Below are 20,505 nucleotides of genomic sequence, written 5' to 3'. Positions count from 1 at the left end.
AGATGGACTAATAGACCAAGTCCCACAAACTGCTAGAAGCCCAAATATTTTTTCAGGGCTAGATGCAGAAAAAAATTATATTCAATTTGCAACCTGATGGAGGTCAGTATAGATGGACTAATAGAACAAGTCCCACACACTGCTAGAAGCCCAAATATTTTTTCAGAGCTAGATGCAGAAAAAAATTATATTCAATTTGCAACCTGATGGAGGTCAGTATAAATGGACTAATAGACCAAGTCCCAAACACTGCTAGAAGCCCAAATATATTTTCAGAGCTAGATGCAGAAAAAAATTATATTGAATTTGCAACCTGATGGAGGTCAGTATAGATGGACTAATAGACCAAGTCCCACACACTGCTAGAAGCCCAAATATTTTTTCAGAGCTAGATGCAGAAAAAAAATATTTTTAATTTGCAACCTGATGGAGGTCAGTAGAGATGGACTGATAGACAAAGTCCCACACACTGCTTGAAGCCCAAATATTTTTTCAGAGCTAGATGCAGAAAAAAATTATATTCAGTTTGCAATCTGATGGAGGTCAGTATAGATGGACTAATAGAACAAGTCGCACACACTGCTAGAAGCCCAAATATTTTTTGAGAGCTAGATGCAGAAAAAAAATATTTTTAATTTGCAACCTGATGGAGGTCAGTATAGATGGACTAATAGACCAAGTCCCACACACTACTAGAAGCCCACTATTTTTTCAGAGCTAGATGCAGAAAAAAATTATATTCAATTTGCAACCTGATGGAGGTCAGTATAGATGGACTAATAGACCAAGTCCCACACACTGCTAGAAGCCCAAATATTTTTTCAGAGCTAGATGCAGAAAAAATTATATTCAATTTGCAACCTGATTGAGGTCAGTATAGATGGACTATTAGATCAAGTCCCACACACTGCTAGAAGCCCAAATATTTTTTCAGAGCTAGATGAAGAAAAAAAATATTTTTAATTTGCAACCTGATGGAGGTCAGTATAGATGGACTAATAGACCAAGTCCCACACACTGTTAGAAGCCCAAATATTTTTTCAGAGCTAGATGCAGAAAAAAATTATATTCAATTTGCTACCTGATGGAGGTCAGTATAGATGGACTAATAGACCAAGTCCCACACACTGCTAGAAGCCCAAATATTTTTTCAGAGCTAGATGCAGAAAAAAATTATATTGAATTTGCAACCTGATGGAGGTCAGTATAGATGGACTAATAGACCAAGTCCCACACACTGCTAGAAGCCCAAATATTTTTTCAGAGCTAGATGCAGAAAAAAATTATATTCAATTTGCAACCTGATGGAGGTCAGTATAGATGGACTAATAGACCAAGTCCCACACGCTGCTGGAAGCCCAAATATTTTTTCAGAGCTAGATGAAGAAAAAATATATTTTTAATTTGCAACCTGATGGAGGTCAGTATAGATGGACTAATAGACCAAGTCCCACACACTGTTAGAAGCCCAAATATTTTTTCAGAGCTAGATGCAGAAAAAAATTATATTCAATTTGCAACCTGATGGAGGTCAGTATAGATGGACTAATAGAACAAGTCCCACCCACTGCTAGAAGCCCAAATATTTTTCAGAGCAAGATGCAGAAAAAAAATATTTTTAATTTGCAACCTGATGGAGGTCAGTATAGATGGACTAATATAGCAAGTCCCACACAATGCTAGAAGCCCAAATAATTTTTCAGAGCTAGATGCAGAAAAAAATTATATTCAATTTGCAACCTGATGGAGGTCAGTATAGATGGACTAATAGAACAAGTCCCACCCACTTCTAGAAGCCCAAATATTTTTCAGAGCAAGATGCAGAAAAAAATTATTTTTAATTTGCAACGTGATGGAGGTCAGTATAGATGGACTAATAGACCAAGTCCCACACAATGCTAGAAGCCCAAATATTTTTTCAGAGCTAGATGCAGAAAAAAATTATATACAATTTGCAGCCTGATGGAGGTCAGTATAGATGGACTAATAGACCAAGTCTCACACACTGCTAGAAGCCCAAATATTTTTTCAGAGCTAGATGCAGAAAAAAATTATATTGAATTTGCAACCTGATGGAGGTCAGTATAGATGGACTAATAGACCAAGTCCCACACACTGCTAGAAGCCCAAATATTTTTTCAGAGCTAGATGCAGAAAAAAATTATATTCAATTTGCAACCTGATGGAGGTCAGTAGAGATGGACTAATAGACCAAGTCCCACACACTGCTAGAAGCCCAAATATTTTTTCAGAGCTAGATGATGAAAAAAATTATTTTTAATTTGCAACCTGATGGAGGTCAGTATGGATGGACTAATAGACCAAGTCCCACACACTGCTAGAAGCCCAAATATTTTTTCAGAGCTAGATGAAGAAAAAATATATTTTTAATTTGCAACCTGATGGAGGTCAGTATAGATGGACTAATAGACCAAGTCCCACACACTGTTAGATGCCCAAATATTTTTTCAGAGCTAGATGCAGAAAAAAATTATATTCAATTTGCAACCTTATGGAGGTCAGTATAGATGGTCTAATAGAACAAGTCCCACCCACTGCTAGAAGTCCAAATATTTTTTCAGAGGTAGATGCAGAAAAAAATTATTTTTAATTTGCAACCTGATGGAGGTCAGTATAGATGGAGTAATAGTACAGGTCCCACACACTGCTAGAAGCCCAAATATTTTTCAGAGCAAGATGCAGAAAAAAATTATTTTTAATTTGCAACCTGGTGGAGGTCAGTATAGATGGACTAATAGACCAAGTCCCACACAATGCTAGAAGCCCAAATATTTTTTCAGAGCTAGATGCAGAAAAAAATTATATTCAATTTGCAACCTGATGGAGGTCAGTATAGATGGACAAATAGACCAAGTCTTACACACTGCTAGAAGCCCAAATATTTTTTCAGAGCTAGATGCAGAAAAAAATTATATTGAATTTGCAACCTGATTGAGGTCAGTATAGATGGACTAATAGACCAAGTCCCACACACTGCTAGAAGCCCAAATATTTTTTCAGAGCTAGATGCAGAAAAAAATTATATTCAATTTGCAACCTGATGGAGGTCAGTATAGATGGACTAATAGACCAAGTCCCACACACTGCTAGAAGCCCAAATATTTTTTCAGAGCTAGATGAAGAAAAAAAATATTTTTAATTTGCAACCTGATGGCGGTCAGTATGGATGGACTAATAGACCAAGTCCCACACTCTGCTAGAAGCCCAAATATTTTTTCAGAGCTAGATGAAGAAAAAATATATTTTTAATTTGCAACCTGATGGAGGTCAGTATAGATGGACTAACAGACCAAGTCCCACACACTGTTAGAAGCCCAAATATTTTTTCAGAGCTAGATGCAGAAAAAAATTATATTCAATTTGCAACCTGATGGAGGTCAGTATAGATGGACTAATAGAACAAGTCCCACTCACTGCTAGAAGCCCACATATTTTTTCAGAGCTAGATGCAGAAAAAAATTATTTTTATTTTGCAACCTGATGGAGGTCAGTATAGATGGACTAATAGTACAGGTCCCACACACTGCTAGAAGCCCAAATATTTTTCAGAGCAAGATGCAGAAAAAATTATTTTTAATTTGCAACCTGGTGGAGGTCAGTATAGATGGACTAATAGACTAAGTCCCACACAATGCTAGAAGCCCAAATATTTTTTCAGAGCTAGATGCAGAAAAAAATTATATTCAATTTGCAACCTGATGGAGGTCAGTATAGATGGACTAATAGACCAAGTCTCACACACTGCTAAAAGCCCAAATATTTTTTCAGAGCTAGATGCAGAAAAAAATTATATTGAATTTGCAACCTGATGGAGGTCAGTATAGATGGACTAATAGACCAAGTCCCACACACTGCTAGAAGCCCAAATATTTTTTCAGAGCTAGATGCAGAAAAATATTATATTCAATTTGCAACCTGATGGAGGTCAGTATAGATGGACTAATAGACCAAGTCCCACACACTGCTAGAAGCCCAAATATTTTTTCAGAGCTAGATGAAGAAAAAAATTATTTTTAATTTGCAACCTGATGGAGGTCAGTATGGATGGACTAATAGACAAAGTCCCACACTCTGCTAGAAGCCCAAATATTTTTTCAGAGCTAGATGAAGAAAAAATATATTTTTAATTTGCAACCTGATGGAGGTCAGTATAGATGGACTAATAGACCAAGTCCCACACACTGTTAGAAGCCCAAATATTTTTTCAGAGCTAGATGCAGAAAAAATGATATTCAATTTGCAACCTGATGGAGGTCAGCATAGATGGACTAATAGAACAAGTCCCACCCACTGCTAGAAGCCCAAATATTTTTTCAGAGCTAGATGCAGAAAAAAATTATTTTTAATTTGCAACCTGATGGAGGTCAGTATAGATGGACTAATAGTACAGGTCCCACACACTGCTAGAAGCCCAAATATTTTTCAGAGCAAGATGCAGAAAAAAATTATTTTTCATTTGCAACCTGGTGGAGGTCAGTATAGATGGACTAATAGACCAAGTCCCACACAATGCTAGAAGCCCAAATATTTTTTCAGAGCTAGATGCAGAAAAAAATTATATTCAATTTGCAACCTGATGGAGGTCAGTATAGATGGACTAATAGACCAAGTCTCACACACTGCTAGAAGCCCAAATATTTTTTCAGAGCTAGATGCAGAAAAAAATTATATTGAATTTGCAACCTGATGGAGGTCAGTATAGATGGACTAATAGACCAAGTCCCACACACTGCTAGAAGCCCAAATATTTTTCCAGAGCTAGATGCAGAAAAAAATTATATTCAATTTGCAACCTGATGGAGGTCAGTATAGATGGACTAATAGACCAAGTCCCACACACTGCTAGAAGCCCAAATATTTTTTCAGAGCTAGATGAAGAAAAAAATTATTTTTAATTTGCAACCTGATGGAGGTCAGTATGGATGGACTAATAGACCAAGTCCCACACTCTGCTAGAAGCCCAAATATTTTTTCAGAGCTAGATGAAGAAAAAATATATTTTTAATTTGCAACCTGATGGAGGTCAGTATAGATGGACTAATAGACCAAGTCCCACACACTGTTAGAAGCCCAAATATTTTTTCAGAGCTAGATGCAGAAAAAAATTATATTCAATTTGCAACCTGATGGAGGTCAGTATAGATGGACTAATAGAACAAGTCCCACCCACTGCTAGAAGCACAAATATTTTTTCAGAGCTAGATGCAGAAAAAAATTATTTTTAATTTGCAACCTGATGGAGGTCAGTATAGATGGACTAATAGTCCAGGTCCCACACACTGCTAGAAGCCCAAATATTTTTCAGGGCAAGATGCAGAAAAAAATTATTTTTTATTTGCAACCTGGTGGAGGTCAGTATAGATGGACTAATAGACCAAGTCCCACACAATGCTAGAAGCCCAAATATTTTTTCAGAGCTAGATGCAGTAAAAAATTATATTCAATTTGCAACCTGATGGAGGTCAGTATAGATGGACTAATAGACCAAGTCTCACACACTGCTAGAAGCCCAAATATTTTTTCAGAGCTAGATGCAGAAAAAAATTATATTGAATTTGCAACCTGATGGAGGTCAGTATAGATGTACTAATAGACCAAGTCCCACACACAGCTAGAAGCCCAAATATTTTTCCAGAGCTAGATGCAGAAAAAAATTATATTCAATTTGCAACCTGATGGAGGTCAGTATAGATGGACTAATAGACCAAGTCCCACACACTGCTAGAAGCCCAAATATTTTTTCAGAGCTAGATGCAGAAAAAAATTATATTCAATTTGCAACCTGATGGAGGTCAGTATGGATGGACTAATAGACCAAGTCCCACACACTGCTAGAAGCCCAAATATTTTTTCAGAGCTAGATGAAGAAAAAATATATTTTTAATTTGCAACCTGATGGAGGTCAGTATAGATGGACTAATAGTCCAAGTCCCACACACTGTTAGACGCCCAAATATTTTGTCAGAGCTAGATGCAGAAAAAAATTATATTCAATTTGCAACCTGATGGAGGTCAGTATAGATGGACTAATAGTACAGGTCCCACACACTGCTAGAAGCCCAAATATTATTCAGAGCAAGATGCAGAAAAAAATTATTTTTAATTTGCAACCTGGTGGAGGTCAGTATAGATTGACTAATAGACCAAGTCCCACACAATGCTAGAAGCCCAAATATTTTTTCAGAGCTAGATGCAGAAAAAAATGATATTCAATTTGCAACCTGATGGAGGTCAGTATAGATGGACTAATAGACCAAGTCTCACACACTGCTAGAAGCCCAAATATTTTTTCAGAGCTAGATGCAGAAAAAAATTATATTGAATTTGCAACCTGATGGAGGTCAGTATAGATGGACTAATAGACCAAGTCCCACACACTGCTAGAAGCCCAAATATTTTTTCAGAGCTAGATGCAGAAAAAAATTATATTCAATTTGCAACCTGATGGAGGTCAGTATAGATGGACTAATAGACCAAGTCCCACACTCTGCTAGAAGCCCAAATATTTTTTCAGAGCTAGATGAAGAAAAAATATATTTTTAATTTGCAACCTGATGGAGGTCAGCATAGATGGACTAATAGACCAAGTCCCACACACTGTTAGAAGCCCAAATATTTTTTCAGAGCTAGATGCAGAAAAAAATTATATTCAATTTGCAACCTGATGGAGGTCAGTATAGATGGACTAATAGAACAAGTCCCACCCACTGCTAGAAGCCCAAATATTTTTTCAGAGCTAGATGCAGAAAAAAATTATTTTTAATTTGCAACCTGATGGAGGTCAGTATAGATGGACTAATAGTACAGGTCCCACACACTGCTAGAAGCTCAAATATTTTTCAGAGCAAGATGCAGAAAAAAATTATTTTTCATTTGCAACCTGGTGGAGGTCAGTATAGATGGACTAATAGACCAAGTCCCACACAATGCTAGAAGCCCAAATATTTTTTCAGAGCTAGATGCAGAAAAAAATTATATTCAATTTGCAACCTGATGGAGGTCAGTATAGATGGACTAATAGACCAAGTCTCACACACTGCTAGAAGCCCAAATATTTTTTCAGAGCTAGATGCAGAAAAAAATTATATTGAATTTGCAACCTGATGGAGGTCAGTATAGATGGACTAATAGACCAAGTCCCACACACTGCTAGAAGCCCAAATATTTTTTCAGAGCTAGATGCAGAAAAAAATTATATTCAATTTGCAACCTGATGGAGGTCAGTATAGATGGTCTAATAGACCAAGTCCCACACACTGCTAGAAGCCCAAATATTTTTTCAGAGCTAGATGAAGAAAAAAATTATTTTTAATTTGCAACCTGATGGAGGTCAGTATGGATGGACTAATAGACCAAGTCCCACACTCTGCTAGAAGCCCAAATATTTTTTCAGAGCTAGATGAAGAAAAAATATATTTTTAATTTGCAACCTGATGGAGGTCAGTATAGATGGACTAATAGACCAAGTCCCACACACTGTTAGAAGCCCAAATATTTTTTCAGAGCTAGATGCAGAAAAAAATTATATTCAATTTGCAACCTGATGGAGGTCAGTATAGATGGACTAATAGAACAAGTCCCACCCACTGCTAGAAGCCCAAATATTTTTTCAGTGCTAGATGCAGAAAGAAATTATTTTTAATTTGCAACCTGATGGAGGTCAGTATAGATGGACTAATAGTACAGGTCCCACACACTGCTAGAAGCCCAAATATTTTTCAGAGCAAGATGCAGAAAAAAATTATTTTTAATTTGCAACCTGGTGGAGGTCAGTATAGATGGACTAATAGACCAAGTCCCACACAATGCTAGAAGCCCAAATATTTTTTCAGAGCTAGATGCAGAAAAAAATTATATTCAATTTGCAACTTGATGGAGGTCAGTATAGATGGACTAATAGACCAAGTCTCACACACTGCTAGAAGCCCAAATATTTTTTCAGAGCTAGGTGCAGAAAAAAATTATATTGAATTTGCAACCTGATGGAGGTCAGTATAGATGGACTAATAGACCAAGTCCCACACACTGCTAGAAGCCCAAATATTTTTTCAGAGCTAGATGCAGAAAAAAATTATATTCAATTTGCAACCTGATGGAGGTCAGTATAGATGGACTAATAGAACAAGTCCCACACACTGCTAGAAGCCCAAATATTTTTTCAGAGCTAGATGAAGAAAAAAATTATTTTTAATTTGCAACCTGATGGAGGTCAGTATAGATGGACTAATAGACCAAGTCCCACACACTGCTAGAAGCCCAAATATTTTTTCAGAGCTAGATGCAGAAAAAAATTATATTCAGTTTGCAACCTGATGGAGGTCAGTATAGATGGACTAATAGACCAAGTCCCACACACTGCTAGAAGCCCAAATATTTTTTCAGAGCTAGATGCAGAAAAAAATTATATTGAATTTGCAACCTGATGGAGGTCAGTATAGATGGACTAATAGACCAAGTCCCACACACTGCTACAAGCCCAAATATTTTTTTCAGAGCTAGATGCAGAAAATAATTATATTCAATTTGCAACCTGATGGAGGTCAGTATAGATGGACTAATAGAACAAGTCCCACACACTGCTAGAAGCCCAAATATTTTTTCAGAGCTAGATGCAGATAAAAATTATTTTTAATCTGCAACCTGATGGAGGTCAGTATAGATGGACTAATAGAACAAGTCCCACACACTGTTAGAAGACCAAATATTTTTTCAGAGCTAGATGCAGAAAAAAATTATATTCAATTTGCAAGCTTATGGAGGTCAGTATAGATGGACTAATAAAATGATGCTATGCCCAAAAGGTTTTACGTCACTAGGTGCAGTAAAAAAATTGGTATTCTATACACAGGTGGTTTAGCTTGCAACACAGATAGACTACTCCACTGACTAACACACTCTGCAATAGTCCAAAAAGGATTAGCTTTGCTAGATTTAGCCAAATGCTTTGAAAAAAACTTGCACAGCACTGGCACAGACCTGCCTGGCAAAAACTGATAGGAACTGATGTAACTTAGTGCTGAAAAGGACTGCAATTACAATTAGTCTTTACTCCCACAACCTATCTATTTAAGAGCACAGACCTGCCTGATAAAAGTCGTAGGAAATGCTGTAACATAGTCCTTAAAAGGACTGCAATCACAGCTCTTCCCTACTCCCAAGCTATCTGTAGATTTGTGCAAAAATTGGCTTTAAATTAACAAGGTATAGCGCACACAGCAACAGCGGTGCCGTCTAACACCCAGCTGCAGCAGTGAGAAAATGGTGGCGACGGGGAAAATGGCTGGGTCTTATAGGGCAAGGACATGTGACATACACTGCCAATGACACATGCCCTGGCTTGTGTGAAAAAAAGCAGTTCGCTCCGTTTGTGCTCTGCTGATAGTCTGACAGATTGCACCTCCCCACTGTAAATGTGGGAAAGAGAAATGGAGATCTTCATTATTCCTGCAGAGATCCATCCCCTGCCCCTCCCCCCGCCCGGCTGAACACTCAAACTGCATATTAACATTAATTTTCAGCATTACTGAGAAAAAATACAGTTATGATTTTGGTGCACGAACAGTTATCGAACATAACCTCGAACAGCCGAATTTTTTTCAAATTGTTCGTGTTCCCCGAACGGCTCGAACACCGCCCAAAACAGCTCGAATTTGAGTTTGGCGAACAGTTCGAGTCGAACAACGCTCATCTCTACTTATGAGCTATAACTAGTGCTGAGCGATTTTGTTTGGCATTTCAAATTCTGGTTCGTGTTCGGGGTTCCGGCTTGTTTGCGCCAAAAAATCGGCTCCAACCATGAACCCCGAACACGAACCTGAATGTGAAATGCTGAACAAATTCGCTCAACACTAGCTATAACTGCCATACTATTGGCTGTTATGAGCCAAAAATATCACAGTATCCCCCCTCACTTATAAACCACAGCCACCAAACTGTCCTCCCTTAAGAATAGAGATGAGCGTTGTTCGACTCGAACTGTTCGCCAATCTCAAATTCGAGCTGTTTTGAGTAGTGTTGAGCCACCCCCATAGTGTTCGGTTTGGTTCGGTTCGTCGAACACCGGGATGTTCGAGGAACTGTTCGTCGAACTGTTCGTCGAACACCTTAGAACACCGTCGAACACCGTTAAAACCAATGGCTGGCAAACAAAAACACATAGAAACACATAGAAAACACCTTCAAAGGTGTCCAAAAGCTGACAAACTGCTCAGAAGACACTCTCTTTAAAAAAGCCGGCCGGCAAATTCAGCAGCGGCATACACCGGTACCCGACAATTTAGACAAGAAGGAATAGAGCATCACACATAGATTAGATAGATAGAAACATGTCAGTCACACCTATAAGAAGCACAGTGACAGTGTTGGTTACTGCACTTGTTATTTAGTGTAAAGGATTTATTAAAAAAAATATTAGTGTTTTCATGCACCGTCTCTTTAAAAAAGCCGGCCGGCAATTCAGCAGCGGTACCCCACAATTTAGAACAGAAAGAATAGAGCTTCACACATAGATTAGATAGATAGAAACATGTCAGTCACATATATAATAAGTACAGCGACAGTGTTGCTTACTGTACTTGTCATTTAGTGTAAAGGATTTATTTAAAAAAATAATAGTGTTTTCATGCACCGTCTCTTTAAAAAAGCCGGCCGGCAATTCAGCATCTGTACCCGACAATTTAGAACAGAAAGAATAGAGCATCACACATAGATTAGATAGATAGAAACATGTCAGTCAGATATATAATAAGTACAGTGATAGTGTTGGTTACTGTACTTGTCATTTAGTGTTAAAATAAAGGATTTATTAAAAAAAAAATTAATGTGGGGTTCCCCGTAATTTTAGTCTCTAGCGGAGGTTAATCAGATGGCTGGGGCAGATGTTTGAAACCTGGGAAGGGGGTAATACCCATGGAGCTTCCCAGGCAACTAATATCAGCCCCCAGCTGAATACCTAGCCTTTACTAGCTATTAAAATGGGGGACCCCCCAAAAAAAATGACGTGGGGTCCCCCCTATTTTAATAGCTAGCAAAGGCTAGGCAGACAGCTGGGGGCTGATATTAATAGCTCAGGAAGGGTGCCATGAATATTGGCCCCTTCCCAGGCTAGAAACACCAGCCGTCAGCCGCCCCAGAAATGGCGCATCCATAGGATGCGACAATTCTGGCACTTAGCCTCGCTCTTCCCACTGCCCTGCAGCGTTGGCAGTGGGGTAATAGGACTGGGGTTGATGTCAGCTTATAATGCCAGCTGACATCAAGCCCAGGTTATTAATGGAGAGGCGTCTATAAGACACCCCCATTACTAACCCCATAGTGAAAGTTAAAAAAAACACAAACACCCAGAATAAAGTCCTTTAATTGAAATAAACACACAATTCTTTATTGTTCTAAATTAAACCATACTTACCGTCACGCCCATTCCAGCTGAAGCCAACGATCTCCTGCAATAAAAATAAAATAATAAACCAACATCATCCTTACCTTTCGATGGTTCCCAGGACAGCTCCAGCTCTGCTACATCGAGGTGACAGGCTGGACCGCAGCAGAAAGCTGCCATCCAGCCTGTCATCCAGCAGACACTGAGAAGCGCAGGCATGCTTGCGCTCCTCAGTGTCTCGCTGTGACGGCATCCAGATGAGCCGAGTTCATGTCCAATGAACTCGGCTCACCTCATGCACGTCACTGACAGCGTGGGAAAATTCTCCTGCACTCAGCGCTTCAGCATGGGAGAATTCTCACGCTGAAGCGCTGAGTGCAGGAGAATTTTCCCACGCTGTCAGTGACGTGCATGAGGTGAGCTGAGATCATTGGACATGAACTCACCTCATGCACGTCACTGACAGCGTGGGAAAATTCTCAGGCTGAAGCGCTGAGTGCAGGAGAATTCTCCCACGCTGTCAGTGACGTGCATGAGGTGAGCTCATGTCCAATGAACTCAGCTCACCTCATGCACGTCACTGACAGCGTGGGAAAATTCTCCTGCACTCAGCGCTTCAGCGTGAGAATTTTCCCACGCTGTCAGTGACGTGCATGAGGTGAGTTCATGTCCAATGATCTCAGCTCACCTCATGCACGTCACTTACAGCGTGGGAGAATTCTCACGCTGAAGCGCTGAGTGCAGGAGAATTTTCCCACGCTGTCAGTTACGTGCATGAGGTGAGCTGAGTTCATTGGACATGAGCTCACCTCATGCACGTCACTGACAGCGTGGGAGAATTCTCCTGCACTCAGCGCTTCAGCGTGAGAATTTTCCCACGCTGTCAGTGACGTGCATGAGGTGAGCCGAGTTCATTGGACATGACCTCGGCTCATCTGGATGCCGTTACAGCGAGACACTGAGGAGCGCAAGCAAGCCTGCTCTTCTCAGTGTCTGCGGGATGACAGGCTGGATGGCAGGGTTCTGCTGCGGTCCAGCCTGTCATCTCGATGCAGCAGAGCTGAAGCTGTCATGGGAACCATGGAAAGGTAAGGATGATGTTGGTTTATTATTTTTCTTTTACTGCAGGAGATCGTTGGCTTCAGCTGGAATGGGCGTGATGGTAAGTATGGTTTAATTTAGAACAATAAAGAATTGTGTGTTTATTTCAATTAAAGGACTTTATTCTGGATGTTGTGTTTTTTTAAAATACTTTACTAAAAATTCAGGGCGGTCATGTCTAATACTGGCGTGACACCATGACTTTTGGGCTTAGGGCCAGCTGATAATACCAAGCTGGCCCTAACCCCTTTATTACCCAGTGAGCCACCGCACCAGGGCCCTGGATGAGTTGGGTACAGCGCCAGAAGATGGCGCTTCTATGAACGTGCCATTTTCCGGGGTGGCTGCGGACTGCAATTTGCAGCGGGGGGGGGGCCCAGAAAGCTTGGGCCTCCCTTCCCTGCAGATTCCAGCCCCCAGCTGCCTAGTTGTACCTGGCTGGACACAAAAATAGGGCGAAGCCCCAAGTATTTTTTTTTTAATTATTTCATGAAATTCATGAAATAATTAAGAAAAAAAGGCCTTCCCTATATTGTTGTGTCCGGCCAGGTACAAATAGGCAGCTGGTGGTTGGGGGCAGCCCGTTCCTGCCTGCTGTACCTGGCTGGACACAAATATAGTGCGAAGCCCCACTTCAATTTTTTTGAATTATTTCAGGAAATTCATGAAATAATTAAAAAAAAATTGACGTGGGGCTTCGCACTATATTTGTGTCCAGCCAGGTACAGCAGGCAGGAACGGGCTGCCCCCAACCACCAGCTGCCTATTTGTACCTGGCCGGACACAACAATATAGGGAAGCCCTTTTTTTTTAAAATTATTTCATGAAATAATTGAAAAAAAATTGACGTGGGGCTTCGCACTATATTTGTGTCCAGCCAGGTACAGCAGGCAGGAACGGGCTGCCCCCAACCACCAGCTGCCTATTTGTACCTGGCCAGACACAACAATATAGGGAAGCCCTTTTTTTCTTAATTATTTCATGAAATAATTTAAAGAAAATTGACGTGGGGCTTCGCCCTATTTTTGTGTCCAGCCAGGTACAACTAGGCAGCCGGGGGCTGGAATCCGCAGCGCAGGGAGGCCCAAGCTTTCTGGGCCACCCCCGCTGCAAATTGCAGTCCGCAGCCACCCCGGAAAATGGCGCGTTCATAGAAGCGCCATCTTCTGGCGCTGTACCCAACTCATCCAGGGCCCTGATGCGGTGGCTCACCGGGTAATAAAGGGGTTAGGGCCAGCTTGGCATTATCAGCTGGCCCTAAGCCCGAAATTCATGGGGTTACGCCAATATTAGACATGACCACCATGAATTTCTAGTAAAGTATTTAAAAAGAACACAACACCCAGAAAAAAGTCCTTTAATTGAAATAAACACACAATTCTTTATTTTTCGAAATTAAACCATACTTACCGTCACGCCTATTCCAGCTGAAGCCAACGATCTCCTGAACTAAAAGAAAAATAATAAAGCAACATCATCCTTACCTTTCCATGGTTCCCATGACAGCTTCAGCTCTGCTACATCGAGATGACAGGCTGGACCGCAGCAGAACGCTGCCATCCAGCCTGTCATCCCGCAGACACTGAGAAACGCAGACTTGCTTGCGCTCCACAGTGTCTCTCTGTGAGGGCATCCAGATGAGCCAAGTTTATGTCTAATGAACTCGGCTCACCTCATGCATGTCACTGACAGCGTGGGAAAATTCTCCTGCACTCAGCGCTTCAGCGTGGGAGAATTCTCACGCTGAAGCGCTGAGTGCAGGAGAATTTTCCCACGCTGTCAGTGATGTGCATGAGGTGAGCTGAGTTCATTGGACATGAACTCGGCTCATCTGGATGCCGTCACAGAGAGACGCTGAGGAGCGCAAGCAAGCCTGCGCTTCTCAGTGTCTGCGGGATGATAGGCTGGATGGCAGCTTTCTGCTGCGGTCCAGCCTGTCATCTCGATGTAGCAGAGCTGAAGCTGTCGTGGGAACCATGGAAAGGTAAGGATTATGTTGCTTTATTATTTTTATTTTATTGCAGGGGATCGTTGGCTTCAGCTGGAATGGGCGTGATTGTAAGTATGGTTTAATTTAGAACAATAAAGAATTGTGTCTTTATTTCAATTAAAGGACTTTATTCTGGGTGTTTGTGTTTTTTTTTAACTTTGACTATGGGGTTAGCAATGGGGGTGTCTTATAGACGCCTCTCCATTACTAACCTGGGCTTGATGTCAGCTGGCATTATAAGCTGACATCAACCCCAGCCCTATTACCCCACTGCCACCGCTACAGGGCAGTGGGAAGAGCGAGGCTAAGTGCCAGAATTATCGCATCCTATGGATGTGCCATTTCTGGGGCGGCTGACGGCTGGTGTTTCTAGCCTGGGAGGGGGCCAATATTCATGGCACCCTTCCTGGGCTATTAATATCAGCCCCCAGCTGTCTGCCTAGCCTTTGCTAGCTATTAAAATAGGGGGGACCCACGTCAATTTTTTGGGGGGTCCCCCATTTTAATAGCTGGTAAAGGCTAGGCATTCAGCTGGGGGCTGATATTAGTAGCCTGGAAAGCTCCGTGGGTATTACCTCTTCCCAGGCTTCAAACATCTGCCCCAGCTGTCTGCTTTACCTCCGCTAGAGCATAAAATTATGGGGAACCCCACGCCAATTTTTTTTTAAATAAATCCTTTATTTTAACACTAAATGGCAAGTACAGTAATCAACACTGTCACTGTACTACTTATATATGTGACTGACATGTTTCTATCTATCTAACCTATGTGTGAAGCTCTATTCTTTCGGTTCTAAATTGTCGGGTACCGGTGTACGCCGCTGCTGAATTGCCGGCTTTTCATCTTTCACTGTGAGCACAGTTCCCATCGATTTGGGCAATCACTCTAATGCCACAACCACCATGGCTGTGGCATTACAGTGAGTGGCAGACAATCCCTGCATGATTGGTGCTCTAAATAGCGCCAGACATGCAGGACACGCTTTTGGTGCACGAACAGTTATCGAACATAACCTCGAACAGCCGAATTTTTTGCAAATCGTTCGGGTTCGTCGAACAACTCGAACACCGCCCAAAACAGCTCGAATTTGAGATTGGCGAACAGTTCTACTCGAACACCCCTCATCTCTAGTTTTGAGCAGTGTTCGAGCCGTTCGGCGAACACGAACGATTTGAAAAAAATCCGGCTGTTCGAGGTTATGTTCGATAACTGTTCGTGCACCAAAATCATAACTGGATTTTTTCACAGTAATGCTGATAATCAATGTTAATACGCAGTTTGAGTGTACAGCGGGGCGGGTGAGGGGCAGGGGATGGATCTCTGCAGAAATAATGAAGATCTCCATTTTTTTTCTCTTTCCCACATTTACAGTGGGGAGGTGCAATCTGTCAGCCTATCAGCAGTGCACACACGGAGCGAACTGCTTTTTTTCACACAAGCAAGGACATATGTCATTGGCTGTGTATGTCACATGTCCTTGCCCTATAAGACCCAGCCATTTTCCCCGTTGCCACCATTTTCTCACTGCTGCAGCTGCATGTTAGACGGCACCGCTGTTGCTGTGTGCGCTATATTTTCAGTGTTAATTTCAAGCCAATTTTCTCTGAAATATACAGATAGCTTGGGAGTAGGGAATAGTTGTGATTGCAGTCCTTTTGAGGACTAGGTTACAGCATTTCCTACGACATTTAGTAGGCAGGTCTGTGCTCTTAAATAGATAGGTTGGGAGTAGGGACTAATTGTAATTGCAGTCCTTTTGAGGACTATTTTACAGCATTTCATAGGACTTTTTGCCAGGCAGGTCTGTGCCAGCGCTGTGCAAGTGTTTTTCACAGCATTTGGCTAAATCTAGCTAAGCAAATCCTTTTTGGCCTCTTGCAGTGTGTGTTAGTCAGTGGAGTAGCGTATCTGTGTTGCAAGCTACACCACCTGTGTATAGAATACAATTTTTTTTTTCTGCACCTAGCCAAGGAAAACCTTTTGGGCATAGCATCATTCTATTAGGCCATCTATACTAAGCTCCACCCGCTTGCAAATTAGGAATAATTTTTATCTGCATCTAGCTCGGAAAATAATTTTGGGCTTGTAGCAGTGTGTGGGACTTATTCTTAGTCCATGTATACTATGCTCCTCCAGCTTGCAAATTACAAATAATTTTTATCTGCATCTAGCTCGGAAAATAATTTTGGGCATAGTAGTAGTGTGTGGTACTCATTGTATTAGGTCATCTATACCAAGCTCCACCAGCTTTGAAATTAATAATAATTTTTAGCTACATCTTGCCTGTAAAATAATTTTGGGCATATTAGCAGTGTGTGGTACTCATTCTATTAGGCCATCTATACTAAGCTCCACCAGCTTTCAAATTACTAATAATTTTTAGCTGCATCTTGCCTGGAAAATAATTTTGGGCATAGTAGCAGTGTATGGTACTCATTGCACTAGGCCATCTATACCAAGCTCCATCAGTTTTGAAATTAATAATAATTTTTAGCTGCATCTTGCCTGGAAAATAATTTTGGGCATAGTAGTAGTGTGTGGTACTCATTGTATTAGGCCATCTATACCAAGCTCCACCAGCTTTGAAATTGATAATAATTTATAGCTGCATCTTGCCTGGAAAATAATTTTGGGCATATTAGCAGTGTGTGGTACGCAATCTATTCGGCCATCTATACTAAGCTCCACCAGCTTTCAAATTAATAACAATTTTTAGCTGCATCTTGCCTGTAAAATAATTTTGGGCATATTAGCAGTGTGTGGTACTCATTCTATTAGGCCATCTATACTAAGCTCCACCAGCTTTCAAATTACTAATAATTTTTAGCTGCATCTTGCCTGGAAAATAATTTTGGACATATTAGCAGTGTGTGGTACTCATTGTATTAGGCCATCTATACCAAGCTCCACCAGCTTTCAAATTTATAATAATTTATAGCTGCATCTTGCCTGTAATATAATTTTGGGCATATTAGCAGTGTGTGGTTCTCATTCTATAAGGCCATCTATACTAAGCTCCACCAGCTTTCAAATTACTAATAATTTTTAGCTGCATCTTGCCTGGAAAGTAATTTTGGGCATAGTAGCAGTGTGTGGTACTCATGCTATTAGGCCATCTATACCAAGTTCCACAAGCTTTGAAATTAATAATATTTTTTAGCTGCATCTTGCCTGGAAAATAATCTTCGGCATAGTAGCAGTGTGTGGTACTCATTGTATTAGGCCATCTATACTAAGCTCCACCAGTTTTGAAATTAATAATAATTTTTAGCTGAATCTTGCCTGGAAAATAATTTTAGGCATAGTAGTAGTGTGCGGTACTCATTGTATTAGGCCATCTATACCAAGCTCCACCAGCTTTGAAATTAATAATAATTTTTAGCTGCTTCTTGCCTGTAAAATAATTTTGGGCATATTAGCAGTTTGTGGTACTCATTCTATTAGGCCATCTATACTAAGCTCCACCAGCTTTCAAATTACTAATAATTTTTAGCTGTATCTTGCCTGGAAAATAATTTTGGGCATAATAGCAGTGTGTGGTACTCATTCTATTAGGCCACCTATACCAAGCTCCACCAGTTTTGAAATTAATAATAATTTTTAGCTGCATCTTGCCTGGAAAATAATTTTGGGCATAGTAGCAGTGTGTGGTACTCATTGTATTAGGCCATCTATACCAAGCTCCACCAGCTTTGAAATTAATAATAATTTTTAGCTGCATCTTGCCTGGAGAATAATTTTGGGCATATTAGCAGTGTGTGGTACTCATTCTATTAGGCCATCTATACTAAGCTCCACCAGCTTTCAAATTACTAATAATCTTTAGCTGCATCTTGCCTGGAAAATAATTTTGGGCATATTAGCAGTGTGTGGTTCTCATTGTATTAGGCCATCTATACCAAGCTCCACCAGCTTTGAAATTTATAATAATTTTTAGCTGCATCTTGCCTGTAAAATAATTTTGTGCATATTAGCAGTGTGTGGTACTCATTGTATTAGGCCATCTATACCAAGCTCCACCAGCTTTGAAATTTATAATAATTTTTAGCTGCATCTTGCCTGGAGAATAATTTTGTGCATATTAGCAGTGTGTGGTACTCATTCTATTAGGCCATCTATACTAAGCTCCACCAGCTTTCAAATTACTAATAATTTTTAGCTGCATTTTGCCTGGAAAATAATTTTGGGCATATTAGCAGTGTGTGGTTCTCATTGTATTAGGCCATCTATACCAAGCTCCACCAGCTTTGAAATTTATAATAATTTTTAGCTGCATCTTGCCTGTAAAATAATTTTGTGCATATTAGCAGTGTGTGGTACTCATTGTATTAGGCCATCTATACCAAGCTCCACCAGCTTTGAAATTTATAATAATTTTTAGCTGCATCTTGCCTGGAGAATAATTTTGTGCATATTAGTAGTGTGTGGTACTCATTCTAATAGGCCATCTATACTAAGCTCCACCAGCTTTCAAATTACTAATTATTTTTAGCTGCATCTTGCCTGGAAAATTATTTTGGGCATATTAGCAGTGTGTGGTTCTCATTGTAATAGGCCATCTATACCAAGCTCCACCAGCTTTGAATTTTATAATAATTTTTAGCTGCATCTTGCCTGTAAAATAATTTTGTGCATATTAGCAGTGTGTGGTACTCATTGTATTGGGCCATCTATACCAAGCTCCACCAGTTTTGAAATTTATAATAATTTTTAGCTGCATCTTGCCTGGAGAATAATTTTGTGCATATTAGCAGTGTGTGATACTCATTCTATTAGGCCATCTATATTAAGCTCCACCAGCTTTCAAATTAATAATAATTTTTAGCTGCATCTTGCCTGGAAAATAATTTTCGGCATAGTAGCAGTGTGTGGTACTCATTGCATTAGGCCATCTATACCAAGCTCCACCAGTTTTGAAATTAATAATAATTTTTAGCTGAATCTTGCCTGGAAAATAATTTTGGGCATAGTAGCAGTGTGTATTACTCATTGTATTAGGCCATCTATACCAAGCTCCACCTGCTTTGAAATTAATAATTATTTTTAGCTGCATCTTGCCTGTAAAATAATTTTGGGCATATTAGCAGTCTGTGGTACTCATTCTATTAGGCCATCTATACTAAGCTCCACCAGCTTTCAAGTTACTAAAAATTTTTAGCTGCATCTTGCCTGGAAAATTATTTTGGGCATAGTAGCAGTGTGTGGTACTCATTCTAGTAGGCCATCTATACCAAGCTCCACCAGTTTTGAAATAAATAATAATTTTTAGCTGCATCTTGCCTGTAAAATAATTTTGGGCATATTAGCAGTGTGTGGTACTCATTCTATTAGGCCATCTATACTAAGCTCCACCAGCTTTCAAATTACTAATAATTTTTAGCTGCATCTTGCCTGGAAAATAATTTTGGGCATATTAGCAGTGTGTGGTTCTCATTGTATTAGGCCATCTATACCAAGCTCCACCAGCTTTGAAATTTATAATAATTTTGAGCTGCATCTTGCCTGTAAAATAATTTTGGGCATATTAGCAGTGTGTGGTAGTCATTCTATTAGGCCATCTATACTAATCTCCACCAGCTTTCAAATTGCTAATAATTTTTAGCTGCATCTTACCTGGAAAATAATTTTTGACATAGTAGCAGTGTGTGGTACTCATTGTATTAGGCCATCTATACCAAGCTCCACCAGTTTTGAATTTAATAATAATTTTTAGCTACATCTTGCCTGGAAAATAATTGTTGACGTAGTGTATGGTACTCATTGTATTAGCCATCTATACCAAGCTTCACCAGCTTTGAAATTTATAATAATTTTTAGCTGCATCTTGCCTGTAAAATAATTTTGGGCATATTAGCAGTGAGTGGTACTCATTCTATTAGGCCATCTATACTAAGCTCCACCAGCTTGCAAATTACAAATAATTTTTATCTACATCTAGCTCGGAAAATAATTTTGGGCTTGTAGCAGTGTATGGGACTTATTCTTAGTCCATCTATGCTAAGCTCCTCCAGCTTG

Source organism: Phyllobates terribilis, unplaced genomic scaffold (genome assembly GCF_046119375.1).
Source record: "Phyllobates terribilis strain yellow unplaced genomic scaffold, ASM4611937v1 Scaffold_4__5_contigs__length_816908805, whole genome shotgun sequence".
NCBI classification, from domain to species: Eukaryota; Metazoa; Chordata; class Amphibia; order Anura; family Dendrobatidae; genus Phyllobates; species Phyllobates terribilis.
The sequence above is the reverse complement of the archived record's forward strand: the minus strand, read 5'-3'. Positions refer to the sequence as shown.